Here is a 17,358-nt window from a genome sequence, read left to right as displayed (position 1 = left end):
TGGTAAATTAACCATTGCTAAGCAGGTCTGCAGTCAGCCGAGAATTTTCAAAAATGGCCAATCACAAAAAAGTGCAGGAAATGCGGCATATTTAAGCCCCATAGGTGGGAATACTCGCCATAACTGATTGTAGCTCCCATCTGCAGTTAGAATGGCTGGTGCTGGAGAGGGTATTCATTTTCGAGCGCAACGCTGGGGCATCGAGGAGTCAAAATACATGGTTTGGTTCCTTGTCCACTGTCATGAGTCAAGACTCCTGCAGGGTGAGTTCCAAGGGACGGAGTACAAAGCAGAGGCTTTGAACCGGTTAGCTCATGATCTCACCAGTGCCACAGGTGTTCCTCGGACTGGTGAGCAGGTCCATCACCACCATGCAGACCTGAAGAGATGGAAACAGGACCTACTGAACCAATGGATACAGGAGGCCTGTGACATGCAAGATGCCCCACTACTGAGTAGGTAGCCATGGAATGCAGTACGTAAGACATGCTAATTTAGTCTATATAATGGATAGGTATGTCTCAATATCCCTTCATTTACTTCACAGCTGCAGGTGTCCATGCTGCGAATCAGCAAGCCTATGCAGATAGGCTGCTAAGGCTGCGCCACCAGGCAGGTTAGTAATTATTCTGTATGTATTGTTATATAAAATAGGTGAGAAAGCCTGAAAGAAAGTGTTGTAGCCCAATAATATGGCCATAAAATGCCCTGGATAATTCCTTTGCATGTACTGTTATATAAAATAAGTCAGAGAGCCAGAAAAAGAGTGTAGTAACCCATTAAGAAAGTTAAAATAAGTCTGGAATAATATCTCTGCATGTATTGTCATATAAAATAAGTGAGCGAGCCTGAAAACCAGTGTTGTAACCTATTAATAAAGGTATAATATGTATTGAATATGTCTTCCGTATGCACTGTAATATCAAATAAAGGAGAGAGCCTGTAGAAAAGTGTGTAATGTAATTAATAAAGGTATAATACTTGGAGTGTGTCTGTGTCACTTACTTTGAAATGTTATTGTACCCCTGCATTATATAAATAGTACTGTTGTATTAAATGCTGTCAACCCACAGTTGGGCATTCCCATATAAAGTGGATGAAGGAAGTGCCAGTAGCTGTGAAGAATATATACAGTCCTCAACAGTTGGTTAATGGCTGGCATGCATAGGTAAATCTGGCACATGAGTAGCTTGTTAATGTGTTCCCCAGAAATGTGAGTGTACTACACGAAATGTAGGGTTCTGTAGAAATTTAACTGAAAATGTCACGTGAACACATCCAGATATGTAGATATATAAATATAAATAAAATAACTATGCAGCAGTAACATCTGCATCTTGGACAGTTAGCATGTCAGATATAGGTCAGGTATATAATGAACTAGCCAAACCCATTACACAACCTAATGCATGTTGCCTAGTGTAATAATACATGTAGAGGATATACACCAGCAGTCAATAGGAATGTAGTGTAGACTAAAAGTACTTATAAGATGTTAATGGAGGTTTCTTTCTACACCCTACTGTATGTCCATAAACAATGCAATTCCACACCTCAATGGGTATGTCTAATCTCAAAAAATTTGTTGGGACATATGTCCTATTGTTCTATAAATATCTGCATTTACTTTGATGCATGTGCCCTGTTCAAACACCACAATCTTGGTGGCCTGTTGTCACCAATCATCCCTGCATGCTGTTGGAATGTCCACTGTCATTCAATATATGCATGTGTTATGCTTGCTGTTCAGTTGTTGGAACCTTGTTGTGTTGGGTTAATGGGAATATTACTGCATGCTGTTACAACTAATTTGGAATGCTGTTGTTTATGTTGTAATTAAACACACCTAATCACAGAACGTATGGGAAGGCCGGTCCCGGCAGACCCACCTGTCCCTCCTCAGCTGGCGATTGCACCTGGCACCAGCAGGTCCGGTGCCCAGCCCGGGCACCCCTCCTCCATTGGTCCTGTGCCACCTTCGGGTGGAAGCGCTGCAGGGGATGGGGCTCATCCCCACTCGTGCAAGCGTGGGCAGAGAAGGGCCACCTGTCACCCTCCGAAGGGTCCAGGCTGTGGTGCGTAGGGAGATCGAGCGTTCCGTCGCTGATCCCCTACGTCAGCTTGAGGCGAGAGTGGTGCAACTGATGTGTGAGCCTGCCCCTCCTACCCAGCCCCCAGCACAGCCACTCTCGGGGCTGTGAAGGTGCAGTGGTGATGCCCATGGGTGGGGATCTCAGTTCCACTGTTACCATCTGTGGGCTCATGGGCTTGCGATTTCCAAACATCCATCCCCATCAATTTTGTTCACCCACCCCATGTGTCATACTCTGCCCCTGTATGAGTCTTGTTTGTCTTGTCTGTTTACCTCCCCAACCTACCTCCACAAATATACCTACTTCCTCTACCTCACTTTCCACTCTCACCTGAAAAAAAAAAAAGGGCAATCTGTTCCCACAAAAAAATTACGCCCCATACATAGCTGCCCATTTCACACACATGTCCGCTGGACATGTAAGCTGATAATTATAATTGGCAGTACAACATACTTTGTTGTCCTCACCCCTCTCTCAGGGGTGGAAGGTTTCAAATTTCACTCCAAATTTATTGCATATGCACAGCTTTTGCTGGTAAAGACATGGGCAGCTATGGACCTTCCCTACACCCATCCTGCACATTCCGAGCTTGTTTCCCTACTGTCTTTCCCTCTTTGTGCCCCCTTTTTCACCACTTTCCGATCTCCCCATTTTCTTTTCTTTCAAAGAAATTAGCGCTGTGGTTAGCAGGAGTAAGCACTTTTAGGCAGTTGTTAGCGGATTTAAGCGAGTGTGCGCATGTGTGCGCTTAGCTAAGTATTGCTAAGCATCACACAAACCAGCTTACAACTGCTTAAAAGTGCCTTAGTCAATCTGCATGGCAGGGCCCTTGTTCTGCTGAGCAGCAAAATAAAACACCTCTGTTAGTCTCGAACCCCAGACCTTGGACACACTACACTGCATGAAATACCACTAGGCCACAGTAGATTTACAACAAGTTGGTGCTGTAATAAATATATCATGCATTACAATGAGTGAATGTAAAGGGAAAATAGGAATGTCATAACACAAATCTTGTTCTGTGGATCTTTACCAGCAGTTGTTGTGGAATTGCATGACATGACTGTGAAAAGAGAACCAGCTGTTCTAACAGGAAATAATGTTACAGTAGCACTTTACAAACCCCACACAGTATCAGAGCAGGATAAACACTGGCATATTTGAATAGGGCAGAGGCCATACTTCCCAACTGTGACTGCTTTTCAGGGATGTCCCTGATTCATAAACAAATGTTAGCTTTGTCCCTCAGAATCCCTCTGAAAAGCACTGACGGCAGGCCGAAAAGTGGGGAATTACACTTAATGAATAATGTCAATAAGTAACAGTACACACTGCATGCACATCAGAAAAGGTGCATTAATACATATGCTCTGATTCTCTCACAGTCTCAACTTAATGTCTGTAATATATTACAGGTGTACCCCACTTATATGTACCTTTCCCTGAGGATTTACAAATATATACCTGAGTGTATCAGAGGCCTGGCAGAGGCAGAAACACACAGGCATTTCAGCTTTTCTGCTGTTACACACTCTGCAAATAGCTTTGGAATGAGTCCCACAAGCATACCCTTATGTAGGAGTACAACACAGAAATATCAAAGGATGTAGCCATGTACTGTTAGCAACTAACTGTGACAATGCCATTGTTCCAGTGCAGAAAAGACCGGTGTGGTGCACAAATAAAGAATAATAGGCTAACCTCTGGCTACCATCTAGATATGTCTACAAGTGGGAGCTACACAGACAGACTACTTGCCTTGTTAGACTAACAGGTACACAGCAACGCTGTATGTTCAGCAAGATAAACATCACACGATAATATATAATGCTCTCTCTACTTCTGCACCCCTACTCAAAAGAACAATATACCTGTGTATTCAGGCTCTACCAAGGATGTAGGTAGGCATACTCAGTACTGAAATGTGTCCAGTTGTCTTGAGCAGCCCGTGCTAATGTCAACACAAATAAACAACAAACTGATCAGAAGTGAGATAATTAATATTTACAGTATCGTAGTTCACAAACAGTTCATGTGCCAGAGGAATACATTGCAATAACTATTTTTGTATGGCAGTTAATTATCTAATTAGAAAAGAAAGTACATACTCCCATGTATCTTGTGTAAGCATGTGGAGGGGTGAGTAAAATTCTACACTGACAAGTGTGTACTAGAAGCAGCAACATTTAGGTTTGAGTACAACATGCAAATCACTGGCTACAACCCTAGCTTCAGAGATAAGAAGTATACCAACCTTCTGACTGACACAACGGTGTCCACAGCAAACAAGCATGGGCCCCACTTTGAAAAGCTGAAAGGGCTACGCCTACCTAACCTAGCATTTTATAGTAGTGGGCTGCTATGACAGTGAGTACTGCAATTACCACACAACAGGCTGCATGCAATTAGTAAATGGTGGGCACCAATTGGTGCAGAGGCCATCACATGTACATGTGCAGATACCTAGAAAAGCAGGCTGTACTTGCTGTCTACACATGCAATAATCTCATTGCAGCAAGAGAGAGAGAAAGAGACAGAGACAGAGGTAAAGACACAGACACAGACACAGACAAAGACAGACAAAGAGATAGAAACAGAGAGACACAGAAAAAGAAAGAGCAACATACAGAGGAAAAAAAAAACATTTCCTTTAAAAACAAATGGAACACAGCAATACAAATGAAAGGTATGTAACACATATGTATTTGCTGGCATGTAGTAGATGTTTATGAAGACTACTCTACATACTGTGAATCATCCATATGTGGCAGCAGTACGTATCTCTATGTATTTGTACATGTGCATAGGGCAAGGGACATACTGCAACTGTTTGTGAAGAGTGTACATATATACGTTGTTGAAGGTTGTTATGTGCATATTTCTATGTAGGTTGTAGTATGTTGCAAAGAAAATAGCATGCAGTGCTGGTATATGACATGTGGTGGTTAAACGCTGTGGGTATGCTCTGTCAGTTTTGCAGTGTTGCAGCCAGTGAGGCCTGCTAAAGCTACATGGGCTGAGGACACCTTCAATGCAGTCTGCACAATACTGTGCAATATTATTACATAACTGTATATCTCACAACTGTCGATTAAGTGATATTCCCACCATTAATAGTGGACTGTATATGTGCCTATATGTACATCAATATGTACAGCAATGGATGTTTATATGTATGTGTGTATGTGTGTGTGTATATATATATATATATATATATATATATAGACATATATATAGATATATATGTAGTTATATGTAGATATATATGTAGTTATATGTAGATATATATGTAGATATATATATATATATATATATATATATATATATATATATATATATAGATATGTATAGATATATATAGATATATAGATATAAATATATATAGATATATAGATATCTTATGTAGATATATATATCTATATATCTATATATATATATATATATATATATATATATATATATATATATATATAGAGGGAGAGAGAGAGAGACATGGGGCATACTTACTTCACAGGTGCCTGGCGACCAAGGTATGGACTGATCTCAGTGGTGACACTGCAGTGCCATCCCTTCTTGCCAGAACACTGTACCCATTAACTACCACATAGGTGGTAGTCTACCTAACACCGAAGGTGTGATAAGGGAACATGGGACACAGGTGGACAGTAGCCTCCCCTTTGATAATCCCAGTGCCACACTGGTCATGTACTCTGTCTACGTGGTGCACATTATCACAAAAGGTGTGTCATCTAGGGAAATATAGGTCAGTGTTCCCCTCTATGTATCACACTTAAAACCCATAGAGAGTACAATGCCAACTACAGCAACTGGAAAGGCAACAGACATACCTCACAAAGAGTAACACTGGCCTCAAACAGATGCCCTATGCAGACCGGCTCACAAATCCACAGCTACACTATGTTGCATACCGCCTACCCAGAGGTGACCTCTGCCTAACATACTGAGCTATGTCACACCCATAGCTGTTGGACATCCTCCTCTTAAACATATTACAATCCCTCCCAGATACGCGCTCTAGGGCCCTACACATTGTCAGCTCACTAAACAGCACATGCTGGAGGGATAGAGTCCTAACTCAGAGACATGCCATACTCTGGAACAAACCACCTATCAATAGCAAACAAAGCTCCTCATTAGCAGTTGTCATAAATACTCCTGATGATTGTTTGGGAGATAGGAAATACACCCCGGGAATCACATCTGTGGCTCTGGTTGACAGGGGCAAGTGAAATTAAATTACATGTGTGTCAAAGGCCAGGGTAGCATATGGCTAGGCTGCTGTAGGCCCTAGGGCCAATAGCGTATTACCTACCCATGACACGATGCACACACACATGTACTTAGTGCAATAATTGCTATGTGAGGTTGACTGAGTGTGATGGTGAATGCATTGGTGAATGTGTGCAAGGTCTGTAAAGGTGTGATAGCTTAGTGTGAAATTGTTTCTGTCATAGTAGTTTGTGTCCTAGCTGTGATCCCAGCAAAAGATGTGTATACTATTGCTAGGCAGAAAAAGTAGTATGGCATACGGTGTGACGTAGTCCCTTGTTGTCGACTGTGGTGTCCCATTGTAGGCTAAAGCAATACATGTATGCTTAGTGAGTGGTACAGCTGGTGGATCCAACTCCCATATGAACTGTAGTACTACCTGAAGCTGTAGGCCTAAACAGTACAGTATGGTGCATGTTCACATTGCTTGGAAACACTGTTTTGTGTCTTCCCTGTAGTCCTCACAGATTACATACCTCAGGCATAAGGTTTTGTAAGTAGTGACACACAGTACTGTATGGTACACAGGTAAAGCTCATCTGGGTTGGCATACATTTCTGTGTTGTATGCATGTCTGATGTGTGTGTAATTATGCCTGTACCATGCCCTCAATCATAGGTTCATAGGTTCATACTAGGCTATCTGCCCTAGGGCATTTATAAGCCTAGCCCGAGTGTGTGTGGCTTTTGCCACCCCTTGGAATTAGAATACTATGCCCATTTAGGGTTTAGTTTACTGTGCCGCTGTCTAGTAGTGACACAGAAGTGACCCTCGGGGTAAACCTATGATCTCCCATCTACTCGTCAAGGTTTCTCTTGAAGAGAGTCAGTGAGGGGCTCTGCCTAACATGGACTGGAATTCTGTTCCAGAGTGTAGGGAGCCTCTGGGTTATGAATCTGTCCCTCCAGCATGTCCTATTTATTTCTGTGTTGAGGTTCTAATCTCTCACTCTCGTGGCTCTGGTGGATTTGGATTTTCTGGGGTGGAGCATGTCCATTAATTCCGGATTGGACATGGCCTTGTACGTCAGACATAGATCGCCTCTGAGTAGGTGGTATGCGACTGAATAGAGCTGGAGTTTCTTCAGCCCGGCAGCATATGACATATGTTTGAGACCCTTGATCCTCTTGGTGAGGTACTTTTGGAGTCTTTCTAACTGCTGCAGGTGTCAGGTAAGGTGCATCCCAAATGGGGCATTGTACTCAATTATGGGCCTGATAAGGGAAGAGTACAGGGGCACAATGACCTCTCTTGATCTAGATGTGAATCCTTTCATGATGAGGTGGGTAATATAGCAGGTCTTCCTAACCATTTTGGCAACGTGAGTGTCAAATGAGAGATTACTGTCAACTTGGGTCCCTAGGTCCCTGATTACTTCTTCCGTACTTAATGGATTACCACCTATGTGGTAATTTGTGGGTACTTTGTTTTTCCCAAAGGGTATGACTATACATGTTTTGGTGTTCAGTTTAAGGCCATGGCTCTGGCATCAGTTATCCGTTTCTATGAGGCCTTTCTGAAGGATGCTTGTGTTTGCTGGAGTATCAATTATGGCACCCAGTTTGCAGTCATCTGTGAACTTTGTTAGCCACAATCCTCCTATGTTTGCTTGCACCTCAGAAAAATAAATTCTGAACAAGAGGGGTCCCAGGACCGAGCCCTGTGGGACACCGCTTGTGACTGGCTTAGAGTCTGACATGGCTCCAGCAATTCTGACCTTGTGGGTTCTGTCCTTGAGCCAGTTTGCAACCCATTTTATGACATATGGGTTTACATTTAAGCTGGTGAGCTTGTCTATGATGCCCGAGTGGGGTATTGTGTCGAAGACTTTTGCAAGATCAAGGTAGGCTGTGTGAACTGCCTTACCCTCATCAATGGCCTTAGTGACTGTTTCAAAAAAGTCGACCAGGTTCAAAAGGCAGGATCTGCCCTTGACAAAGCCAAATTGGGTAGGATCCAGTGCCTGTAGGTCCCCAATGTCTTTGTTTATGAGTTCCATAATGATCCTCTCCATAGCTTTGCAGATCAGGCTCATCAAGCTTATGGGGCGGTAATTTCCAGGGTCCGTAGAAGCACCTCCTTTGTGGATTGGGACCACTGTTGCTGTACGCCATTCTTTGGGTACGTATCCTGTAGTAAGGCTAAGATTAAACAGCAGCCTTATGTGCGGGTTTAGTTCCTCTTGGAGTTCAAGTAGCACGCAACCCGGGACACCGTCTGGTCCCATTGATGCTTGTTTTTAGCTTTGGAGAGGGCTGCTCTCACCTGGGCATCTGAGATGACAGGGAGGCTACACTCTGCTGGGATAGATATTTCTCCTTTTTGGGGGGGGGGGAGAAATTTGCACTGAACCTGTCTGCCAGTATGTTGGCAATGTCTGTGGGTTCAGTGTATTTTTTGTCATTTTGGACTAACTCCGAGCATATCTGGGAGTTTCCACCCAGGTTTCTAACATAACTAAAGAAGGCCTTGTGATTGTCTTTAGTGTCTTTTGCAATTTTTCTCTGGAAGTTGGCCTTGGATGATTTTATGAGTGATCATAGTTTTTTGCTAGTACTGATCAGAGATGCCTTCCCTTTTGGGGATTTTGCTCTGTCATGTAGTAGCTTCCTCCTCCTGTTGTAAAGCTTGTTTGTGGCTGGGGTCCACCAGACAGGACGCCTGCCTTTGGGGGAATGGGTCTTGGTTTTATTTGGGATTGCATGATCCATGCATTCTTGAAGGTGTCCATAGAAAGCGTTTATAAAGGATTCAGCGGTGTGGGCTGTGGTTTTTACTGGCCCAGGGGCCTTGAAGGATACCACTTCAGTCTTAAGAAGTGTGAAGTCAGCTTTTGAGAAATTCTTCACTGTGGTCTTTTGTGCTGGGGGTGTGAGTGGGATGTGGATTTCCACTGAGATTAATTTATGGTCTGATCTCACCAATGAGGGGTATACTTCTGGTGTGGAGCACTGTGTCCCCATGTTTGTGATGATCAGGTCTAGTATATTATCTCCTCCTGTGGGAGTGGTGACTAGTTGTTCCATCGCATTTGAGTTTATGAATTCTAGCAACCTTTGGGCTAGGGTGTTGGGGCTTGAGTAATGCTCCCAGTCTATGTTTGGGTAGTTGAAGTCTCCCAATATGATGGTATTTGGAGAGACATTCATACTCTCCAGTGTCTTCAGGAAGGCTGAGTGGGGTTCCTGAGTTTGAGAGGGTGGTCTGTAGCATGCTACAAACTGTAGGGCAGTTTTGCCTACGGTTAGTTGCACCTGGATGGTTTCCGATGCTTTGTGCATTGCCACTAATCTGGAGGTGTGGGTATCTTTGATGAATATGGATACTCCCCCTCCTTTTGTGGTTCGGTCCAAGTTTTGAGACCGAAAAGCATGATATGAGGTATAACCTGGTAGTGCTGGGGTGCTCTCAGGAGCCTTGAACCAGGTTTCAGTCACTGCACAGACATCGATGTTCTCCATGGTTACAGGGTATATGTGTCTATCTAGCAACATGTATAGTGTAGTACAGCAGTATGCCACTTATATCAACAACTGTGCACATATGTTAGGCAGGGGGTTGGCATCAAAGACTACTGTGGTATACTGGTAATACTGTAACTGTACTTTACATTCATTGCAATGGATGACATCTTTCTTCATGCATTAGCTTGATATATACTTCCTGTGGCTAGGTGGTGCATTGTGTCACATACAGTGTGCCATATACTGTTGTATAGTCTTACATACTGGTTTCACTTTGTTGCTGTGCAGAACATGGTTTAATATATAGAACGTGGCAGGCACTGTCAGGCAGTTGTGGGCTGAGCACTGATATGTGGTATTAAAAGTGTGTATCTACTGACAGCCAATAGGTTGCTATATATGGCATTTCATTGATGTCTGCACTTTAGAATATTAAGTGTGCCACATGACTTGCTCACAATTATTGTTTTATTGTCTTCCAGAGACATGTCTCGCCATCGCAACCCTGCATATTCCCCTGAAGAGGAGGAAATAATCATAGCCACCCTACTACAACATCACACCCTGCTGTTCTTCAGAACCAGCCATGACCAGCATAGGCGCACTGCACTGTGGCAAGATGCTGTCATTCAGGTGAATGATGTAGGCATGCATAACTAGACTTATGAGCAGGTACGCCATCACTGCAGTGATTTAATTAGACATGTCCGGCAGCATGCCTCTGATGTCCGCAGACAACAGCTTGCCACAGGTGGTGGTGCAGCATCACATCTGTACCTCACCAGAGTGGATGAGCTGCTCCTCAGCGTGGTGGCTCCTGGCCAACAACTACAACAGACATGTGTCATCATGGAGGCCGGAGTCACCCAGCAAGTTGACTCAGAGCGTGCCGGTAACATGGCATATCTGTAGACTACTGTTAGCTCGAGTTTTAGAACATGCATATGTCAGATGTGTACTGTGTATTTAGAAGATGTGGAGCCTGGTGTTGTGCAATACTGATAATTTGGAACATAATCTGTATGCCTGTGACTGTCACCCGTTGCACTACTGTAAAATTGCAAACTCACAGCAGCAATGCCATAGTTGTTGACACTGACAAACTGTCTCATATCCTTGTAGGTCCCTCTGGTGTGACAGCAAGACAGCAGACCCATGCTGGTGAGTGTCCTACATTTAATATAGCAAATAACATGTGCATGTCATAGGAGAGTTGTAGGCCACATACACATGTAAAACACCTACACATAATGCATGCTCTGCATGTTTTCTGTGGTACTATGCACATCCCAGTAACATGAGTAGCTGCCTCAAACATATGCAATACACAGAGCATCCCAACCAATTGTGGTACACTGTAGTGGACATTGTATATTCAGAGTCAATACACATGCACACAACATACACCACTTTGCATACGCAGTAAGTGCTAATATGATACACATGGCGTATTTAGACACCTGCTGTAAGGTTGGACTCCAGTATCCCAAATGTCATCCACACAGCACACATACTATGCCTGAGGGGTAGAGGCCTATCATGGGATGGTGCGACACTCTTCAACATACAACACATTCATGTTAGGCAATACTCCCTATTGAACACCTTACATACCCATGTAACAACTGCCTGTAAAATGGTTAATGTAGACAAAGTGCTGCAGTTTAGGTACAGCAAGATAGTTGCCAGTGTGGCACACATTAGTGGCCTTGAGTGACCACATGATGCTGCCTGATGATGGCTCATGGTACTACACTACATCCAGTTATAGTAACTACAGTACTACACATAGCATTCATTGCTATACACCTGACAGTTGTGTGCATCCGGCCATGGTACGTATACCTATGAGTGATGGTGCACAGAACATTGGAAAGCATTTAATACTTGCACAGCAATGTTGTGTCCATGTACACATTGTGTTCCAGGGTGAGGCCAATCATTGGACAACACACATACATCAAAGACATGTATACTGTTATTAACAAGGACTCTCTACACTCGCACTGCATGCTGTTGAGCAACACACATCCTGCATGCTGACACATGTGATAGGACTCTTTGGCTTGTGATACTGTACTCCACCATCAACCACTAATGAGTATGCTCCGGATTGCTGTTGGTGTGTGTGTGTGTGTGTGTGTGTGTGTGTGTGTGTGTGTGTGTGTGTGTGTGTGTGTGTGTGTGTGTGTATCAACTTTAGTGAGTAGTGTATTTTTCATGTGTGCATGTGTTCACGTGTTCATGTGTGCATGTGTTCACGTGTTCATGTGTGCATGTGTTCATGTGTTCATGTGTTCATGTGTGCTAACATCATGTACAGATTGTAAAGTGTGTTTCCTGTCTTCCTCTCACAGGTGCTGAGGTTGTGTTGGAACCTGAAGTCACTGCCACAAATAGTGGAAATGATGATACATGTGTTGTGGCACAGGCTGGTTTGACAGGGTCTGTCGTTGGTCCGCCAATTGACAGTACACAGCTTTCCATCCCATCTATGCACACATTCATACTGCCAATACATCCCTCATCACCAATGGCCTTAGCTGAGGGACAGCATACAGTAGGCATTGACCAGGATAGTGTGGTATCTATGGCACATGCATCCCCTCACAGCAGCCATACCCAGACTCATGGAATGGTATCACATAGGCAGATGTCCAGGGGTTCTCGTGGGAGCACTGCTGGTCATAATGCCCCTGGCAGATGTGCCCCCACAGGTCTTACAACCTCAGGTATGTTCCAGGCTGTAATGCAGGCACAGGCACGTATGGAACGGTACACCAGACAGGGACTAAGGGCGCAGAGGGCCCATAACACTGCTATCAATGACAGTATCCGTGACCTTGCCGGTGCCATCCGTAATTACACCGAGGTCATTGATAGACATTGGGGGAAGACACTAGATGTCCTCCGCAATGTCATGTTCATGTGCCAGGACAGTACAGGATGGCTGAGATGTCGACATGGACGTATGCCAGCAACATCATCAGTTGGCAGTCATCGCAGATGACACACAAGTCACAGCCGCTCCCGTAGTGGCTGTATCAGCCCCAGCAATGTTGGGGCTGGGCTGTCAATAGACCATCCTAGAGGACCACGTGCACATGACTCTGGCCAGTCCCAGCAGGGACATGGGTCCAGTCGACATCCCTCTGCCTCTGATGATAGTACCTCGCCTGGCTTAGTACCCGATACTGTCCATGGCACCCCTGCCAGGCAGAAGTACTGTGTCCGTGGCCAGAGATGGTGATCTGCACAGCCTGGCAGGTACAGTCTGTGGCTGTCCCACAGCCTCCAGTATTTGGTAGCTACATGGTGGAACTGTGTGCATGCAGACACACACACATAAACCAAACACCTAGGGCTAACACATACACACACACATTACATCAACTTTGACCCATGCTGTACTGTTGTCCCACACACACACACACACACACACACACACACACACACACGCACACACACACACACACACACACACACACACACACACACACACGCACACACACACACACATACATGTTGACTGGATGGGTCAATGTCGGGCTCTGGCAAACCAACAACACACCCTGTGCATATGATGAAACTGTGCCACCTCCTGTCATCTGTAACATTGATGCAGGAACAGGCTAACATGGTGCTGATGCACAGGGTGACTTAATAGCAGTGTAGCAATGTTAGCATGTTGTCAACAGTAAAGTGTAATGATATCCTTGTAGGTATATCTGAGCAGGCATGATGCATTAACGCTATGATTATCAATGTAGTATTGTTTACACCAGTGTTAATTCCAAAAATGTATTGTCCGCCCATGTGCCACTTGGATGATGTGTATAGTTCTTGCAGCATGTGTTGGTGAGTGGACAGTACGTGTGTGATGCATGCAGTACAGATTTGCAGGTGTAGATTTGTGAACATGGCGGAGGTGCACTGTCCACATGTACATGCATACTGGACACATGGGAAGGGTGACATGCCCTGTATTACATAGTGTTAACACCTCATAGTTTCTATTGGTGGCTAGTATGCATTTTACTACACATATGTTTTAACTTGGGTACACATGTGTGTATGACATGGTTTGACACTATGCTGTGGGTGATACTGTTAATATTGGTCATTGGTTTGCATTCTGATAGTATACACAACCTCAACAGCCTGACTATAACCAATCGTTAGATGATGTCTTGACCACTGACACACAGATGTAGGAAACACAGTAGCATTTGGATCCTTCCGGTACTATACTATACCAGTAACCAGTGGTATTGACCGACACCCATTCCTGGGACCACTCCTGTTTGGCATGTAGTCCTCTTAGGTACAAGCAAACACACTAGGGATATGTCCGTCCACATCTGGTAATGCATACAGTGGCCTACAATGCATTCTCCGGATGAGACACTTATCCTCCACAAGGGTATCATACAGACAGATACCTGTTGTCCAACCCATGCTGTAAAGCTATAAGCCAACTATAGCATAGTCATCCACATTTACTAAGCATAGTATCCCGACAGTACCACATAGGTAGTAGCCCACAACATGTAGAAGGGGTACCGATGTGTACATACAGCTACATGTTATGTCATCTGTCCTTTGGTATTCACATTTCCAAAGGTATTCTGAAGTCCCTCGGTGTATCACATAAGCAATAAGCAGTCTGTATGCATATCCACGAAGTTGTTGTACACCTATAATGAATGTCCATTATTGACAGACTTTGTTGTGTTTGAACATGTCTGAAATATACCCCAGGCATGAACCCTTAGTCACACTATTCTATAGAAACTGTCATGGGTGTGTGTGACACAGATGACTTAGGCCACAGATCACTACAGTGGCTGACCTTGTCACAAACATACATATGTGACCTAAGGTCTGAGAAGCAGCAGCACAATCTGTCAAAGGTAACAGATGTATTCATGTAGAAAGCAGGCTTCACACCTATGAACTAATTGAGGTCACATGTACATATATGTATTTGCCACACAGATACCTGAAGTGTGCAATGCACATACTGTTGTTTTACTGATATGTCATACAGTAGTAAAAGCAAAACCGACAACACATTGACCATCAGTGTCACACACACGGACTCAGCAATTGCAGGATTCAAACCCCTCCCTAACTATATTATGATACTAGAGAGATACGCATTAAAACGATGCGCTATATGCTTTATTGGGAGTTTTCATTTCCACTGCTGTATTTGTGGGATGCTGACATCATCAGACTTGCCAAAGAGGAATATACCTCTTTTAAGGTGTTTTCCTAGTCTCCAAAAAGGCACTCCTCTCAAATGAAATAATACCCAAACATACACCTCCCCATACACACACACTCAGCAATTGCAGGATTCAAACTCCTACCTAACTATGCTATGATACTAGAGAAATACGCATTAACACGACTCACTATATGCTTTATTGGGAGCTTTGATTTCCACTGCTGTATTTGTGGGATGCTGACATCATCCGACTTGCCAAAGAGGAATTTATCTCTTTTAAGGTGCTTTCCTAGTCTCCAAAAAGGGCACTCCTTTTAAAGGGCATCACACCCAAACATACACCCCCAGCAATTGCAGGATTCAAACCCCTACATAACTATGTTAGGATACTAGAGAGATATACATTAACACGACACACTATATGCTTTATTGGGAGTTTGCATTTCCACTGCTGTATTTGTGGGATGCTGACATCATCAGACTTGCCAAAGAGGAATATACCTCTTTTAAGGTGGTTTCCTAGTCTCCAAAAAGGGCACTGCTCTCAAAGGAAATCACACACAAACATACACCCCCCCCACACACTCAGCAATTGCAGGATTCAAACCCCTACCTAACTATGTTATGATACTAGAGAGATACACATTAACACGACGCTCTATATGCTTTACTGGGTGTTTTCATTTCTCCTGCTATATTTGTGGGATGCTGACATCATCAGACTAGACATGGTAATGTGTGTGCACTTTGTTTTATGCAATCCCAGGACTGAGCCATGGGGGACAGCAGGTGTTAGCTTGAACAGGACTCCACAATTCTTAGCTTGTGTGATCCATCTGTGGACCAATTGCCAGTCCATAATATAACAATACATATTTATGCACAGATTGTTGATTTTGTGGATACGACATGTGTCTGGGATGTTGGAAAAGGGCTATTCAAAGTCTATGTGGGACGTGTGTAGCTCCTTTCAGTGATGTATGTCCTGGGTGGCTGCCTTGCAAACAGTCTAGCAGGTTTGGGAACCATGATCTTCCCATGACCAAACCAAAGTTGGTAGGGTTGTGTGTTTGTCGGCTTCCAATAGCTCTGTTTATGACTTCAATCATGATGGACTCCATGGCCTTGCAGATCAGACTTCATAGGCTTATAAGACTATAGTTCCCATGGTCTGTTGTGCACCAACACTTGTGGAGTGTGCCATATGTTGCTGTAACCCATTCAACAGTTTCATATCCTGTAGAGAGGGTGAGGCTCAACAGACTGTTCAGGTGCAGGGTCTGTTTGTTCTGCAGTTCACTTATGACACATATAGGGAAACAATGTAATCCAATTGATGCCATGTTTTTAGTTTTGGAAGGAGCTGTTTATCCATTCTACATGTGATATCTCCTGGTATGATGATAGGGCCTTTTGTCAGTATGAGGTGGGTATGTATGTATGGGCCTGTCTGACAGGATGTTGGCATTGTCAGTCATTTACAGTTGGCCCTGACTCAGGACATATATGAGTGTACATTGCTATTTATGACATAGCTGAAGGAAGTGTCATGGTTCTGTCTGGACACCTTTGTAGATAATCTTTCCAAAACACCAACAAACTTAAGCACTAAACCCCTGTAAAACACACTTAACACCCTACTGATCCTTTTTGATCAGTCAAAAAGTATTTCATCATAATATCCTGACATGTCCAAAGGTCAGTTTTGTGTGTACTCTCCAGTCCAGCTGGTGAATATGGGAATTTTGAGGCAATGTTACAACTGCCTTATGCACACAGACAACCCTCTCCTCCTCCCAACAAACTCAGATATATGTGAGAGATGCAACTATATAGCCAAACTGGAGGCTGAGCTCTCTCGACCCATGACTGGCACAGTCTATCAGGAGGAGAAGGCAACCACACACACCACAAATCCAGTCTCACATAGACCTATAGCAACAGCAAACCAAACACATAAACACACAAAAACATACTTGTAGGCTCTAAATAAAAATCTGCCTAAGCAGCAGAGACCTCCAAAGCAGACACCCAAGCAACTGCTACCCCACAACAATACCCACATATCACATAGTTCACAAAGTCAGTGTGCCACAGTCATTGCCCTTAAGGCTAAACAACACACCTAATACACTTGTAATAGGTGACTCTATTGTCAGACACACTGACGTCCCACTCACCAGGCTGAACAAGGAGAAGGTCACTGTAAGCTGTCTGTCGGGTGCCAGGATCTGCCACATAACACATGCACTCAGGTCACTCCAAAGCAAGTACAAAT

Source organism: Protopterus annectens, chromosome 3.part0 (assembly GCF_019279795.1).
Source record: "Protopterus annectens isolate FY-2018-M chromosome 3.part0, PAN1.0, whole genome shotgun sequence".
Lineage (NCBI taxonomy): Eukaryota > Metazoa > Chordata > Ceratodontiformes > Protopteridae > Protopterus > Protopterus annectens.
Note: the sequence above shows the minus strand (reverse complement) of the source record.